The 16021-nt window shown below is 40.5% G+C and overlaps 1 long non-coding RNA gene and 1 pseudogene across 1 annotated transcript in view; one reads left to right on the top strand and one right to left on the bottom strand.

The window, feature by feature from the left end:
* Nucleotides 1–16021, bottom strand: part of LOC139182261 (uncharacterized) — a 41972-nt gene that overhangs the window by 6829 nt on the left and 19122 nt on the right. The window lies entirely within an intron of this gene.
* Nucleotides 200–306, top strand: LOC139185375 (U4 spliceosomal RNA; annotated as a pseudogene).

Below are 16021 nucleotides of genomic sequence, written 5' to 3'. Positions count from 1 at the left end.
CCAACAGCCATCAGTCCCTAAATTTTCTTTCCTATCTGATTTCCTTTTTCTCCTCTGATGCTTTTTCATCTTCTTCCCTTGTGGATTTTTATGCTATTTAAGAATAGCACAACTATTCCTTGACTAACACAGAATATTATCAACTCACTGTGAGATCACAAGAGTTGTAAGTAGGAAATTCATGTCTAGATTCCATGTAAGCTTTGCGCAGTGGCAGTATCGTAGCCAATGAGGTTTATCCGAGGCGCGATTATTGCTAATTGAAAACTAGATTCCATGTAGTCATTAATTCACACTTTTAGATGTACCTGGCTTGTGCAATCAAATGGGCCTTAAGAAGCACTACTACAAAGCTACGCAAGGTGACAGAATTCCAGCTGAGCTATTTAAAATCCTAAAAGATGAGGCACTTAGAGTGCTGCACTCATATGTAAGCAAGTTTGGAAAACAGCAGCGGCCACATGACTGGTAAAGGTCAGTTTTCATTCTAATCCCAAAGAAGGGCAGTGCAAAAGAATGTTTAAACTACTGTACAATTGCCCGTGTTTCACACACTAGCAAGGTAATGTTTAAAATCCTTCAAGCTAGGCTTCAGCACTATGTGAACTGAGACATTCTAGATGTACAAACTGGATTTAGAAAAGGCAAAGGAACCAGAGAAAAAATTGCCAACATCTGCTGGATCATAAAGGAAGCTAGGGAATTGCAGAAAAACATCTATTTATGCTTCATTGACTATACTAAAGCCTTTGTGTGGATCACAACAAACTGCGGAAAATTCAAGAGATGGGAATACCAAACCACCTGACCTGCCTCCTAAGAAATCTCTCTGCAGGTCAAGAAGCAACAGTTATAAAGGGGCACTGAAAAACAGACTGGTTCCAAATTAGAAAAGGAGTACATCAAGGCTGTATATTCTCATCCAGCTTATTTCACTTATATGCAGAGTACAACATGCGAAATGATGGGCCGGATGAAGCACAAGCTGGAATCAAGATTGCCAGGAGAAATATCAATAATCTCAGATATGCAGATGACACCACCCTCATGGCAGAAAGCAAAAAACTAAAGAGCCTTTTAATGAAAGTGAAAGAGGAGAGTGAAAAAGCTGGCTTAAAACTCAACAAACGAAGATCAGAGCATCCGGTCTCATTACTTCATGGCAAACACGTGGGGAAACAATGGAAACAGTGAAAGACTTGATATTTTGGGGCTCTAATATCACTGCAGACGCTGACTGCAGTCATGAAATTAAAAGACACTTGTTTTTTTAAGCTATGACCAACCTAAACAGAATATTAAAAAGCAGAGATATTACTTTGCCAACAACCGTGTAGTCAAAGCTATGGCTTTTCCAGTAGTCACGTATGGATGTGAGAGTTGGACTATAAAGAAAGCTGAGTGCTGAAGAATTGATGCTTTTAAACTGTGGTGTTGGAGAAGACTCTTGAGAGTCCCTTGGCCTGCAAGGAGATCCAACCAGTCCATCCTAAAGGAAATCAGTCCTGAATATTCATTTGAAGCTGAAACTCCAAAACTTTGGCCACCTGATGCAAAGAACTGACTCCTTGGAAAAGATCCCGATGCTGGGAAAGATAGAAGGCAAGAGGAGAAGGGGACAACAGAGAATGAGATGGTTGGATGGCATCACCAACTCTATGGACATGGTTTGAGCAAGCTCCAGGAGCTGCTGATGGACAGGGAGGCTGGCTTGCTGCAGTGACTCTTAGCAGAGTCACAAAGAGTCAAACATGACTTAGTCATTGAACAACAACAACAAGGAGAGTGAAAAAATGTTCAAAAAACAAAGATCGTGGCATCTGGTCCCATCACTTTATGGCAAATCAGATCAGATCAGGTCAGTTTAGTCACTCAGTCATGTCTGACTCTTTGCGACCCTATGAATTGCAGCACGCCAGGCCTCCCTGTCCATCACCAACTCCCGGAGTTGACTGAGACTCACGTCCATCGAGTCAGTGATGCCATCCAGCCATTTCATCCTCTGTCGTCCCCTTCTCCTCTTTCCCCCAATCCCTCCCAGCATCAGAGTCTTTTCCAATGAGTCAACTCTTCGCATGAGGCAGCCAAAATACTGCATGGCAAATAGAATGGGGAAAAGTGGAAGTTATGACAGATTTTATTTTGTGGGGCTCCAAAATCACTGTGGATGGTGAGAGCCGCCATGAAACTAAGACCCTTGCTTCTTGGAAGGAAAGTTATGACAAACCTAGACAGCATATTAAAAAATAGAGACATCACTTTGCCAAGAAAGGTCCGTATAATCAATATTATGGTAGTCGTGTACAGATGTGAGACTTGGACCATAAAGAAGCACTGAAGAATTGATGCTTTCAAGTTGTGGTGCTAGAGAAGACTCTTGAAAGTCGCTTGGACTGCAAAGAGATTAGTCAATCCTCAGTTCAGTTCAGTTTAGTGACTCAGTCATGTCCAACTCTTTGCAATCCATGGACTGCAACACGCCAGGCCTCCCTGTCCATCACTAACTCCTGGAGTTTACCCAAACTCATGTCCATTGAGTCAGTGATGCCATCCAGCCATCTCATCCTCTGTCGTCCCCTTCTCCTCCTGCCCTCAATATTTCCCAGCATCTGGGTCTTTTCAAAGGAGTCAGGTCTTCCCATCAGGTGGCCAAAATATTGGAGTTTCAGCTTCAACATCAGTTCTTCCAATGAACACTCAGGACTCATCTCCTTTAGGATGGACTGATGGGATCTCCTTGCAGTCCAAGGGACTCTCAAGAGTCTTCTCCAACACCACAGTTCAAAAGCATCAATTCTTCAATGCTCAGCTTTCTTCACAGTCCAACTCTCACATCCATACATGACTACTGGAAAAACCACAGCTTTGACTAGGCAGACCTTTGCTGGCAAAGTAATGTCTCTGCTTTTGAATATGCTATCTAGGTTGGTCATAACTTTCCTTCCAAGGAGTAAGTGTCTTTTAATTTCATGGCTGCAGTCACCATCTGCAGTGACTTTGGAGCCCCCCAAAATAAAGTCAGCCACTGTTTCCACTGTTTCCTCATCTATTTGCCATGAAGTGATGGGACCGGATGCCATGATCTTAGTTTTCTGAATGTTGAACTTAAGCCAACTTTTTCACTCTCCACTTTCACTTTCATCAAGAGGCTCTTTAGTTCTTTTTCACTTTCTGCCATAAGGGTGTTGTCATCTGCATATCTGAGGTTATGGATGTTTCTCCTGGCAATCTTGATTGCAGCTTATGCTTCATCTAGCCCAGTGTTTCTCATGATGTACTCGGCATGTAAGTTAAATAAGCAGGGTGACAATATACAGCCTTGACGTACTCCTTTTCCTATTTGGAATCAGTCTGTTGTTCCATGTCCAGTTCTAACTGTTGCTTCCTGACCTGCATACAGATTTCTCAAGAGGCAGGTCAGGTGGTCTGGTATTCCCATCTCTTTCAGAATCTTCCACAGTCTATTGTGATCCACAGTCTACTGTGATGCACACAGTCTATTGTGATCCACATCAAAGGCTTTGGCATAGTCAATAAAGCAGAAATAGATGTTTTTCTGGAACTCTCTTGCTTTTTTGATCCTAAAGGAAATCAACTTGAATAGTCATTGGAAGGAATGTTGCTGAAGATACAATACTTTGGCCACTTGGTGCAAAGAGCCAGCTCTTTGGAAAAGACCCTGATGCTGGGAAAGACTGAAAGCAAAAGGCAAAGGGGATGGCAGAGGGTGAGATGATTAAATAGCATCACCAACTCAAGGGACATGAATTTGAGCAAACTCTGGGAGATAGTGGAGGACAGAGGATCCTGGCATGCTATAGTCCATTGGGTCACAAAGCGTTGGACACAGCTTAGCAACTGAACAATAACAATTGTATTGAATCTACAGAAAAACAGGTTCAGGTTGGCACAAAAGGAAAGAGGGCAAGGAAAGAAGGTCTCCAAGGAAACAAATGGAATACATATTATTTTGTATTACATTCATATTATTTCTTTGATAATTTATTCTCCTTCATTTATTCCATCCTGTTTTTGATTTCTAAGACCCCTATCTTGTTTTCTGAACATTTTCTTTTCATAGCACCCCATTTCAGGTGTATGACTGCAGAATTCTATCTTGTGACAACTAATGTTTTAAAAGCTTTCTTCTGCTCTTGCACTGTCTTTCTTTCTTCCAGGCTCTTCTATTTTGACTGCTTAAATTTAATCTATCTCTTCCTAATTGGAAACATTATTTAAGTAGATAGTGATTCATAGATGCTCATTCGTATTTGAGAACTAAATAGCTGATTGGAATCCATATGTGCATAATTGGGATCTGGCAACAAGTAATCAGAAACAATTTTTGAAGAACTCAAAAATCAAGTTGTTGAAAATCTCTTATCTAAGTACTTTCAGTTTCTTTAAAGTCACAGAGAGAAGGGTGACAAATTTAAAAATTAATAAAGAGAAACCTCAATCAAAATACAGCCTAAAGATCAGAAGGGGGAGCTCTCAAAGCCTGTAATGATGGTAATGATGGCAGAACCCAACAGGAAAAAGAAAGACACCATACTTTCCTAGCTAGGACTCAGCCAATGAAAAGCCATGAATGCTTTAAGACAACCTGTCCAACTTCCTTTCCCTTTTACAAAAAGCATTCTCATTCCTCACCATGTGCACAAATTTTTGTTTTCAGTACATTTATTTTTATAGTTAAGTCCTATTCATGGATATTTCACTTTGACTTTCCAACTACAGTTTTAATAGCTTTCTCTTTAAATAAATCTTTTGAAATATAAAAAGCAAGTGAATGTAAAACATACCAAGGAAATAATAGTACTTGTAAGACTCAGGTACAGCAAAATCCTCAAAGGCACCATGTAATGCTACACAAATATGACAAAACACAAAACATGGTGTGGCACAGAATGGCTAGCTGCTTACCAAACCTGCAGACAGGGAACTGCAGATCCCAGCCTCCCTGCCCAGGTGATGTAATCCTAGAGATGAAGTCAAATTTTAATCTCCATCATGCAACCTTCTATTCTCTTCCTCCTCTGATGACTGAACTCCAGGCTTTAGTGAAAGGACAAGTTTGGGAGTTGAACTGTGTTCCTACAGAAGTAATAGTAAGAGGTAATTTTCCTGGATGACAAGGCATATTGATGTGTGCTGCTTCATCATCTAGGAAGATTTCCCTCTAGAAAGTCTTTAGGGCAGTGAACTTTCAGTTCAGTCACTCAGTCGTGTCCGTCTCTTTGCGACCCTATGAATTGCAGCACGCCAGGCCTCCCTGTCCATCACCAACTCCCAGAGTTCACTCAGACTCACATCCATCGAGTCAGTGATGCCATCCAGCCATCTCATCCTCTGTCGTCCCCTTCTCCTTCTGCCCCCAATCCCTCCCAGCATCAGAGTCTTTTCCAATGAGTCAACTCTTCGCATGAGATGGCCAAGGTACTGGAGTTTCAGCTTTAGCATCATTCCTTCCAAAGAAATCCCAGGGCTGATCTCCTTCAGAATGGACTGCTTGGATCTCCCTGCAGTCCAAGGGACTCTCAAGAGTCTTTTCCAACACCACAGTTCAAAAGCATCAATTCTTTGGTGCTCAGCCTTCTTCACAGTCCAACTCTCACATCCATACATGACCACAGGAAAAACCATAGCCTTGACTAGACGAACCTTTGTTGGCAAAGTAATGTCTCTGCTTTTGAATATGCTATCTAGGTTGGTCATAACTTTCCTTCCAAGGAGTAAGCGTCTTTTAATTTCATGGTTGCAGTCACCATCTGCAGTGATTTTGGAGCCCCAAAAATAAAGTCTGACACTGTTTCCACTGTTTCCCCATCTATTTCCCATGAAGTGATGGGACCAGATGCCATGATCTTCGTTTTCTGAAGGTTGAGCTTTAAGCCAACTTTTTCACTCTCCACTTTCATCAAGAGGCTTTTGAGTTCTTTTTCACTTTCTGCCATAAGGGTGGTGTCATCTGCATATCTGAGGTTATTGATATTTCTCCCGGCAATCTTGATTGCAGCTTATGCTTCTTCCAGTCCAGCGTTTCTCATGATGTACTCTGCATGTAAGTTAAATAAGCAGGGTGACAATATACAGCCTTGACGTACTCCTTTTCCTATTTGGAACCAGTCTGTTGTTCCATGTCCAGTTCTAACTGTTGCTTCCTGACCTGCATACAGATTTCTCAAGAGGCAGGTCAGGTGGTCTGGTATTCCCATCTCTTTCAGAATTTTCCACAGTTTATTGTGATCCACACAGTCAAAGGCTTTGGCATAGTTAATAAAGCAGAAATAGATGTTTTTCTGGAACTCTATTGCTTTTTCCATGATCCAGCGGGTGTTGGCAATTTGATCTCTGGTTCCTCTGCCTTTTCTAAAACCAGCTTGAACATCAGGAAGTTCACGGTTCACATATTGCTGAAGCCTGGCTTGGAGAATTTTGAGCATTACTTTACTAGCATGTGAGATGAGTGCAATTGTGCAGTAGTTTGAGCATTCTTTGGCATTGCCTTTCTTTGGGATTGGAATGAAAACTGACCTTTTCCAGTCCTGTGGCCACTGCTGAGTTTTCCAAATTTGCTGGCATATTGAGTACAGCACTTTCATAGCATCATCTTTCAGGATTTGAAATAGCTCAACTGGAATTTCATCACCTCTACTAGCTTTGTTCATAGTGATGCTTTCTAAGGACCACCTGACTTCACATTCCAAGATGTCTGGCTTTAGGTCAGTGATCACACCATCATGATTATCTGGCGCAGGAGGGCCTAGAGGAGCTATCCCACGTTGAAGGTCAGGAAGGGCGGCAGTGAGGAGATACCCCTCGCCCAACGTAAGGAGCAGCAGCTGCGCTTTTCTGGAGCAGCAGTGAAGAGATACCCCATGCCCAAGGTAAGAGAAACCCAAGTAAGACAATTGCTGTTGCAAGAGGGCATCAGAGGGCAGACACACTGAAACCATACTCACAGAAAACTAGTCAATCTAATCACACTAGGACCACAGCCTTGTCTAACTCAATGAAACTAAGCCATGCCCGTGGGGCAACCCAAGATGGGCGGGTCATGGTGGAGAGATCTGACAGAATGTGGTCCATTGGAGAAGGGAATGGCAAACCACTTCAGTATTCTTGCCTTGAGAACACCATGAACAGTATGAAAAGGCAGAATGATAGGATACTGAAAGAGAAACTCCCCAGGTCAGTAGGTGCCCAATATGCTACTGGAGATCAGTGGAGAAATAACTCCAGAAAGAATGAAGGGATGGAGCCAAAGCAAAAACAATACCCAGCTGTGGATGTGACTGGTGATAGAAGCAAGGTCCGATGCTGTAAAGAGCAATATGGCATAGGAACCTGGAATGTCAGGTGCATGAATCAAGGCAAATTGGAAGTGGTCAAACAAGAGATGGCAAGACTGAATGTCGACATTCTAGGAATCAGCGAACTCAAATGGACTGGAATGGGTGAATTTAACTCAGATGACCGTTATATCTACTACTGTGGGCAGGAATGCCTCAGAAGAAATGGAGTAGCCATCATGGTCAACAAAAGAGTCCGAAATGCAGTACTTGGATGCAATCTCAAAAACGACAGAATGATCTCTGTTCACTTCCAAGGCAAACCATTCAATATCATAGTAATCCAAGTGTATGCCCCAACCAGTAATGCTGAAGAAGCTGAAGTTGAACGGTTCTATGAAGACCTACAAGACCATTTAGAACTAACATCCAAAAAAGATGTCCTTTTCATTATAGGGGACTGGAATGCAAAAGTAGGAAGTCAAGAAACACCTGGAGTACAGGCAAATTTGGCCTTGGAATATGGAATGAAGCAGGGCAAAGTGAACTTTATTTCACTTAATTGGTTGATAGTACAATGGAGGGACACACACAGAAACACCCTCACTCACTCCACATGCTTGTACCTAGTATTCTCCTGGTTATACTCCTTGCTCTGAGGTTTTTATTACATTTTGTACAATAACTAGGTCTTTTAATCAGCATTTGAATAATCAACAGAGTTCATCATATTACTTAAGATAATCTAATTTCTGAGGTTTTAACAAAGAATTTAATACAGGCAAGGGAATGCTCAAATTATAAATACATCTCATCTGTTCATTGTAGCAGGTGCATAGTAGGCTTGAAAGGATTTGGAAGCACCTTCTTCAAGTTTGGGGTGTATGACCATAAATTAGTAAAATCACGCAAAAAAATTCCAAGGTTAAAGATTTTCATTACTTAAGACTGACCTTTATCCAGTTAGTACCAAACAGGGTTCCTATAATGAGAGAATGAATGAATTTCTTAATATTACTTATGTATGTGTGAATTGTTCTTTTGTGTGCATGTGTATTTAACAAATTTCTAATCATGGGTGATATATACTCACCATCTATTATGTTTCTTGACTTATATTTTATGATGTCACTTTCATTTATTCAACACATATTACTGGGTATAAACTACTCAGGTGTTGTGAGAGCACTCTGCTCTAGACCTAAGGGGATGCCAGACTAGGCAGCTATTCTCAAGAAGAAGCTCTAATAGGGGAGAATATGGAGAGAGAAGAAAATTGCAGTATAGTACAATAGAGCTTCCCAGGTCGTGCAGTGTTAAAGAATCTGCCTGCCAATGCAGGAGATGCAAGAGACACGGGTTCAATCTTTGGGTCTGGAAGACTCGCTGGAGTAGGAAATGGCAACCCCCTCCAGTATTCTTGCCTGAACAGTTCCATGGGCAGAGGGGCTGGCAGACTACAGTCCATGGTTTGCAAAGAGTTGGACATGACTGAGTACACGTGCACACACGCACATAGCACAAGTTCACTCGTCAAATAAAGGAAAGTTAAAATATTAGTGACGTAAATATTTCTGGCTGGTAAAGATGATACTATTTTTTAATGTTAGTGTATGGGAAGAATGAGTATCTCAAATTGCTAAGACAATACAAATTACAGATTCTAGATACAATTTGGGAATAAGCTAAAAAAACATTAAAATGTGCAAACCTTTTGGCCCTGAGATTTCACTTCTTTGATTCTGTCATAAATACATATTCATGAATGTATGCAACCAAAATATTTCTAGAATATTCACCCAGTGTTGCTATTATTAGTAAAAAAAAAAATTAAAATGGTTAACAATTAGTATATTTTTCCAAACCAGCCATAGGATTGAATGCTGCACAACTTTTAGGAAAATATACTGTAGAAGAGAATTTAGACATGAAAATTATTTCACGTCATGTTTTTAAATGAAAAAAAAAAAGAAATTACAATATATCCACCCTTAGGTATTTACATTTATCTCTGGGTAATAGAGTCACAGGGATTTTTATTTTCTGGTACATTTGTATGTGTACTTTCTAATCAGGAAATATCCCTAGAGCAAACAACTGACCATTAGGTAGTGGGAGCCTATCAAACCCATTACAAAGAGAATCTGTCATATATGTTTTGCTTTTATGAGTGTGAGAGGTGCCTAAGGTATGGTGGTCATATTCATTTAGAATTATACTCTGAAGGATCTGCATAAAAGGTGTCAATTGTTTCACTTTATGCTCAATTCTCTGAAAATTCAGGAATCACTGATACTTTTGATAATCTTTTTTATAAATTTGGCATCATCCCGCTTCACCCAGCTGCTTCTATGACACACTAGCATGTGTATGGTACTTAATAGCCCTTCTTTTTAAAGAATTTTGTCTATACTTTCAGTCTTAAAACACCTAGAGCTGATTGATAGTGAACTCATAAAGTAGGTGCTATATCTTCAGTAATGAGAATAGTCTACAGGAAAAATACTATCAAATTTTTTAAACTTGACCTGGCATTTGAGAGAGTTGTTTGTCACCTTGACTGAATGAATTTGTCATTTCCTTGGAATGAGATTTCTTATAATAACTGAATTTCTCTTCAGTTCAGTTCCGTTCATTCACTCAGTCGTGTCCGACTCTTTGAGACTCCATGAATCACAGCACGCTAGGCCTCCCTGTCCATCACCAACTCCCGGAGTTCACTCAGACTCACGTCCATCGAGTCAGTGATGTCATCCAGCCATCTCATCCTCTGTCGTCCCCTTCTCCTCCTGCCCCCAATCCCTCCCAGCATCAGAGTCTTTTCCAATAAGTCAACTCTTCGCATGAGGTGGCCAAAGTACTGGAGTTTCAGCTTTAGCATCATTCCTTCCAAAGAAATCCCAGGGCTGATCTCCTTCAGAATGGACTGGTTGGATCTCCCTGCAGTCCAAGGGACTCTCAAGAGTCTTTTCCAACACCACAGTTCAAAAGCATCAATTCTTTGGCGCTCAGCCTTCTTCACAGTCCAACTCTCACATCCATACATGACCACTGGAAAAACCATAGCCTTGACTAGACGAACCTTTGTTAGCAAAGTAATGTCTGTGCTTCTGAATATGCTATTTAGGTTGGTCATAACTTTCCTTCCAAGAAGTAAGTGTCTTTTAATTTCATGGCTGCAGTCACCATCTGCAGTGATTTTGGAGCCCCAAAAATAAAGTCTGACACTGTTTCCACTGTTTCCCCATCTATTTCCCATGAAGTGATGGGACCAGATGCCATGATCTTCGTTTTCTGAAGGTTGAGCTTTAAGCCAACTTTTTCACTCTCCACTTTCACTTTCATCAAGAGGCTTTTGAGTTCTTTTTCACTTTCTGCCATAAGGGTGGTGTCATCTGCATATCTGAGGTTATTGATATTTCTCCCGGCAGTCTTGATTCCAGCTTATGCTTCTTCCAGTCCAGCGTTTCTCATGATGTACTCTGCATGTAAGTTAAATAAGCAGGGTGACAATATACAGCCTTGACGTACTCCTTTTCCTATTTGGAACCAGTCTGTTGTTCCATGTCCAGTTCTAACTGTTGCTTCCTGACCTGCATACAGATTTCTCAAGAGGCAGGTCAGGTGGTCTGGTATTCCCATCTCTTTCAGAATTTTCCACAGTTGATTGTGATCCACACAGTCAAAGGCTTTGGCATAGTCAATAAAGCAAAAATAGATGTTTTTCTGGAACTCTCTTGCTTTTTCCATGATCCAGCGGGTGTTGGCAATTGGATCTCTGGTTCCTCTGCCTTTTCTAAAACCAGCTTGAACATCAGGAAGTTCACGGTTCACATATTGCTGAAGCCTGGCTTGGAGAATTTTGAGCATTACTTTACTAGCATGTGAGATGAGTGCAATTGTGCGGTAGTTTGAGCATTCTTTGGCATTGCCTTTCTTTGGGATTAGAATGAAAACTGACCTTTTCCAGTCCTGTGGCCACTGCTGAGTTTTCCAAATTTGCTGGCATATTGAGTACAGCACTTTCATAGCATCATCTTTCAGGATTTGGAATAGCTCAACTGGAATTCTGTCACCTCCACTAGCTTTGTTCGTAGTGATGCTTTCTAAGGCCCACTGGACTTCACATTCCAGGATGTCTGGCTCTAGGTCAGTGATCACATCATCGTGATTATCTGGATCATGAAGATCTTTTTTGTACAGTTCTTCTGTGTATTCTTGCCACCTCTTCTTGATATCTTCTGCTTCTTTTAGGTCCATAGCATTTCTGTCCTTTAGAGAGCCCATCTTTGCATGAAATGTTCCCTTGGTATCTCTAATTTTCTGGAAGAGATCTCTGGTCTTTCCCATTCTGTTGTCTTCCTCTATTTCTTTGCATTGATCACTGAGGAAGGCTTTCTTATCTCGTCTTGCTATTCTTTGGAACTCTGCATTCAGATGCTTATATCTTTCCTTTTCTCCTTTGCTTTTCACTTCTCTTCTTTTCACAGCTACTTGTAAGGCCTCCCCGGACAGCCATTTTGCTTTTTTGCATTTCTTTTCCATGGGGATGGTCTTGATCCCTGTCTCCTGTACAATGTCACGAACCTCTTTCCATAGTTCATCAGGCACTCTGTCGATCAGATCTAGTCCCTTAAATCTATTTCTCACTCCACTGTATAATCATAAGGGATTTGATTTAGGTCATACCTGAATGGTCTAGTGGTTTTCCCTACTTTCTTCAATTTAAGTCTGAATTTGGCAATAAGGAGTTCATGATCTGAGCCACACTCAGCTCCCGGTCTTGTTTTTGTTGACTGTATAGAGCTTCTCCATCTTTGGCTGCAAAGAACATAATCAATTTGATATTGGTGTTGACCATCTGGTGATGTCCATGTGCAGAGTATTCTCTTGTGTTGTTGGAAGAGGGTGTTTGCTATGACCAGTGCATTTTTTTTGGCAAAAATCTATTAGTCTTTGTCCTGCTTCATTCCGTATTCCAAGGCCAAATTTGCCTGTTACTCCAGATGTTTCTTGACTTCCTACTTTTGCATTCCAGTCCCCTATAATGAAAAGGACAACTTTTTTGGGTGTTAGTTCTAAAAGGTCTTTTAGGTCTTCATAGAACCGTTCAACTTCAGCTTCTTAGTTATTTATAAAATCAATTAAATGAATAAATGCATTAATTATAAACCTTGGTGTTTTAATTTTATCTACTCAAGTGCTATTTATCACCTGTGTCCTCATTACCAGGCAAGCAGCCTGAGGAAAACTAAATTTGCCAATAAGTTAAGATGAAATCTACAGTTGATTTGCCTCTTATAGGTTCTTTAAGACGGGTTAGTTTTCCACTAGATATCCGAGGTAGTGACTAACCATCCAGTAGGTTCCTATGGAAGGAAAATGCATTCTATTGAGCTGGCCAAAAATTTATTCAGATTTTTCCCAAAGATGTTATGGAAAAACCCAAATGAATTGTTGGCCAACCCAATATCTTCCACAAGAAATTATCTTGTAAACAGTCAAGAGTCAGTGGTTGCATAAAGCTAAAGTGACCCGAGCGAGGCTTAAGCAATATGTGAACCGTGAACTTCCTGATGTTCAAGCTGGTTTTAGAAAAGGCAGAGGAACCAGAGATCCAATTGTCAACATCCGCTGGATCATGGAAAAAGCAAGAGAGTTCCAGAAAAACATCTATTTCTGCTTTATTAACTATGCCAAAGCCTTTGACTGTGTGGATCACAATCAACTGTGGAAAATTCTGAAGGAGATGGGAATATCAGACCACCTGATCTGCCTCTTGAGAAATTTGTATGTGGTTCAGGAGGCAACAGTTAGAACTGGACATGGAACAACAGACTGGTTCCAAATAGGAAAAGGAGTACGTCAAGGCTGTATATTGTCACCCTGCTTATTTAACTTACATGCAGAGTACATCATGAGAAACGCTGGACTGGAAGAAGCATAAGCTGGAATCAAGACTGCCGGGAGAAATATCAATAACCTCAGATATGCAGATGACACCACCCTTATGGCAGAAAGTGAAAAAGAACTCAAAAGCCTCTTGATGAAAGTGAAAGTGGAGAGTGAAAAAGTTGGCTTAAAGCTCAACCTTCAGAAAACGAAGATCATGGCATCTGGTCCCATCACTTCATGGGAAATAGATGGGGAAACAGTGGAAACAGTGTCAGACTTTATTTTTGGGGCTCCAAAATCACTGCAGATGGTGACTGCAGCCATGAAATTAAAATACACTTATTCCTTGGAAGGAAAGTTATGACCAACCTAAATAGCATATTCAGAAGCACAGACATTACTTTGCCAACAAAGGTTCGTCTAGTCAAGGCTATGGTTTTTCCAGTGGTCATGTATGGATATGAGAGTTGGACTGTGAAGAAGGCTGAGCGCCAAAGAATTGATGCTTTTGAACTGTGGTGTTGGAAAAGACTCTTGAGAGTCCCTTGGACTGCAGGGAGATCCAACCAGTCCATTCTGAAGGAGATCAGCCCTGGGATTTCTTTGGAAGGAATGATGCTAAAGCTGAAACTCCAGTACTTTGGCCATCTCATGCGAAGAGTTGACTCATTGGAAAAGACTCTGATGCTGGGAGGGATTGGGGGCAGGAGGAGAAGGGGACGACAGAGGATGAGATGGCTGGATGACATCACTGACTCGATGGACGTGAGTCTGAGTGAACTCCGGGAGTTGGTGATGGACAGGGAGGCCTGGCGTGCTGTGATTCATGGGGTCACAAAGAGACGGACACGACTGAGCGACTGAACTGAAATGAACTGAAAGTCACCAGAATTGTGTTAAGAGATAAGAAGGATGTAACTAGGAAATCAGAGGAAATTCAATCATTTCTATGGCTTGGTGTTCTGAATATGGTTAATTTGGCATTTAAAAATAGTTTTCCCTACATAGCACAGGGAACTCAACTCAATATTCTGTAATGACCTATATGGAAAAGAATCTTAAAGTTGATATAGGTATATGTATAACTGATTTATTTTGTGTACCTCTGGAACTAACACAACATTATAAATCAACTATATTCCAATAAAAAAAATTTTTAAACTTTTTTAGTTTTCTAATAAAATTCCATTTGAAAAATATACCAACAAAAAACACATATGCTATTTGTACAACTAAAGAGGATCAATGAACCCTCAATGTTACTTTAGGTTCATCCATAAATTATTTGCATGATTTGAACAAGCTTGTGTAAACTTCTGTGAGCCTTAGATTTCACTCCTGTGAAATGCCAAATTTGGTCTATGTGGTTCCCAAAATACTTTGGGGTTTACATTCTATCATTTAATGATAATGAGAAAAAGTCTGTGCATGCTGAGATGCTTATAATTGCACACTCTATCTGTTTTAAAAGAGCAAAGAGACTGGAAGTATTTAAACAGTGGGAGGCAAAGAAGCAAAGAGTGAGGAGTAAAATGAGCTTTATGAAATTTCTGCCTTCACTTTTCATTCATATTGGTATATAAACAACTTGGGCATAAATATAAAATATCTTAGTATAGACTTTAGAAGTGGTAATTAAACTATATTTAATATTTAAATATATTAAAATATAGACAGTAGCATAATATAAGGTACAGTGTAATATAGCTATAGCAGTATTAATCTGAGAATAGACAGGAACAAAAAGTTTCTTTCTTTTGGGTACTGAAAAAATATATTTAAGAAAATCATTTATATGCAAGAATTACTGAATGGTAATTGGGCTCTTTGGTAGATTAAAAATGACTCCTAATTCTTTGACATTCTCCTAAAACTGTGATACTCAGATTGGGACTTGACCCTATAGTCTTGTAACTGAGGTCATACCTGGTCTCAAGACTTAATGAAGCCTGGGTTCTTGATGTCTCACTGCAGAAAGAATTCAGTGAGAGACAAAGTAATAGGTAAGACATGGAATTACCTAGAATCACACTCCATAGACAGAGTGTAGGCCATCAAGAGCAGCACCAGGGTATGCGGTTGTCAGTTTTTAAACAGGCAGGTAATTTTATAGGCTAATGCGTGGGAGGAGTATTCTAGATATTTGGGGGAAGGGGTGGGGAGTTCCAGGAATTGGGTCATGGCCCACTTTTTGACCTTGATGGTCTGTAATGGCACGGCACCTGTTGTTGTTGTTGCTGTCATTCAGTCACTAACTCGTATACAGCTCTTTGCAATCCCACGGACCAAGCTCCTTTGTCTTCCATTATCTCCTGGAGCTTGCTCAAATTCAAGTCCATTGAGTAGGTGATGCCATCCAACCATTTCATCTTCTGCCACCCACTTCTCCTTTTGACCTCAATCTTTCCCAGAATCAGGGTCTTTTCCAATGAGTCAGATCTTCACATCAGATGGTCAAAGAATTAGAGTGTCAGCATCAACAACAATCTTTCCAATGAATAATCAGGGTTGATTTCCTTTAGGAGTGAAACTGGTTTGATCTCCTTATAGTCAACGGACTCACAAGTCCTCTAGCACCACAATTTGAAATCATCAATTCTTCAGGGCTCAGCCTTCTTTATGGTCCAACTCTCACATCTGTACATGACTACTGGAAAAACAATAGCTTTGACGATATGAACCTTTATGGGCAAACTGATGTCTCTGCTTTTTAATATTCTGTCTAGGTTTGTCATAGCTTTTCTCCCAAGGAGCAAGGGTATTTTAATTTCACAGCTGCAGTCACTGTCCACAGTGATTTTTGGAGCCCAAGAAAATATAATCTGCCACTA

This window comes from Bos indicus, chromosome 1 (genome assembly GCF_029378745.1).
Source record: "Bos indicus isolate NIAB-ARS_2022 breed Sahiwal x Tharparkar chromosome 1, NIAB-ARS_B.indTharparkar_mat_pri_1.0, whole genome shotgun sequence".
NCBI lineage: Eukaryota > Metazoa > Chordata > Mammalia > Artiodactyla > Bovidae > Bos > Bos indicus.
This window is presented reverse-complemented; position numbering and strand designations above follow the sequence as displayed.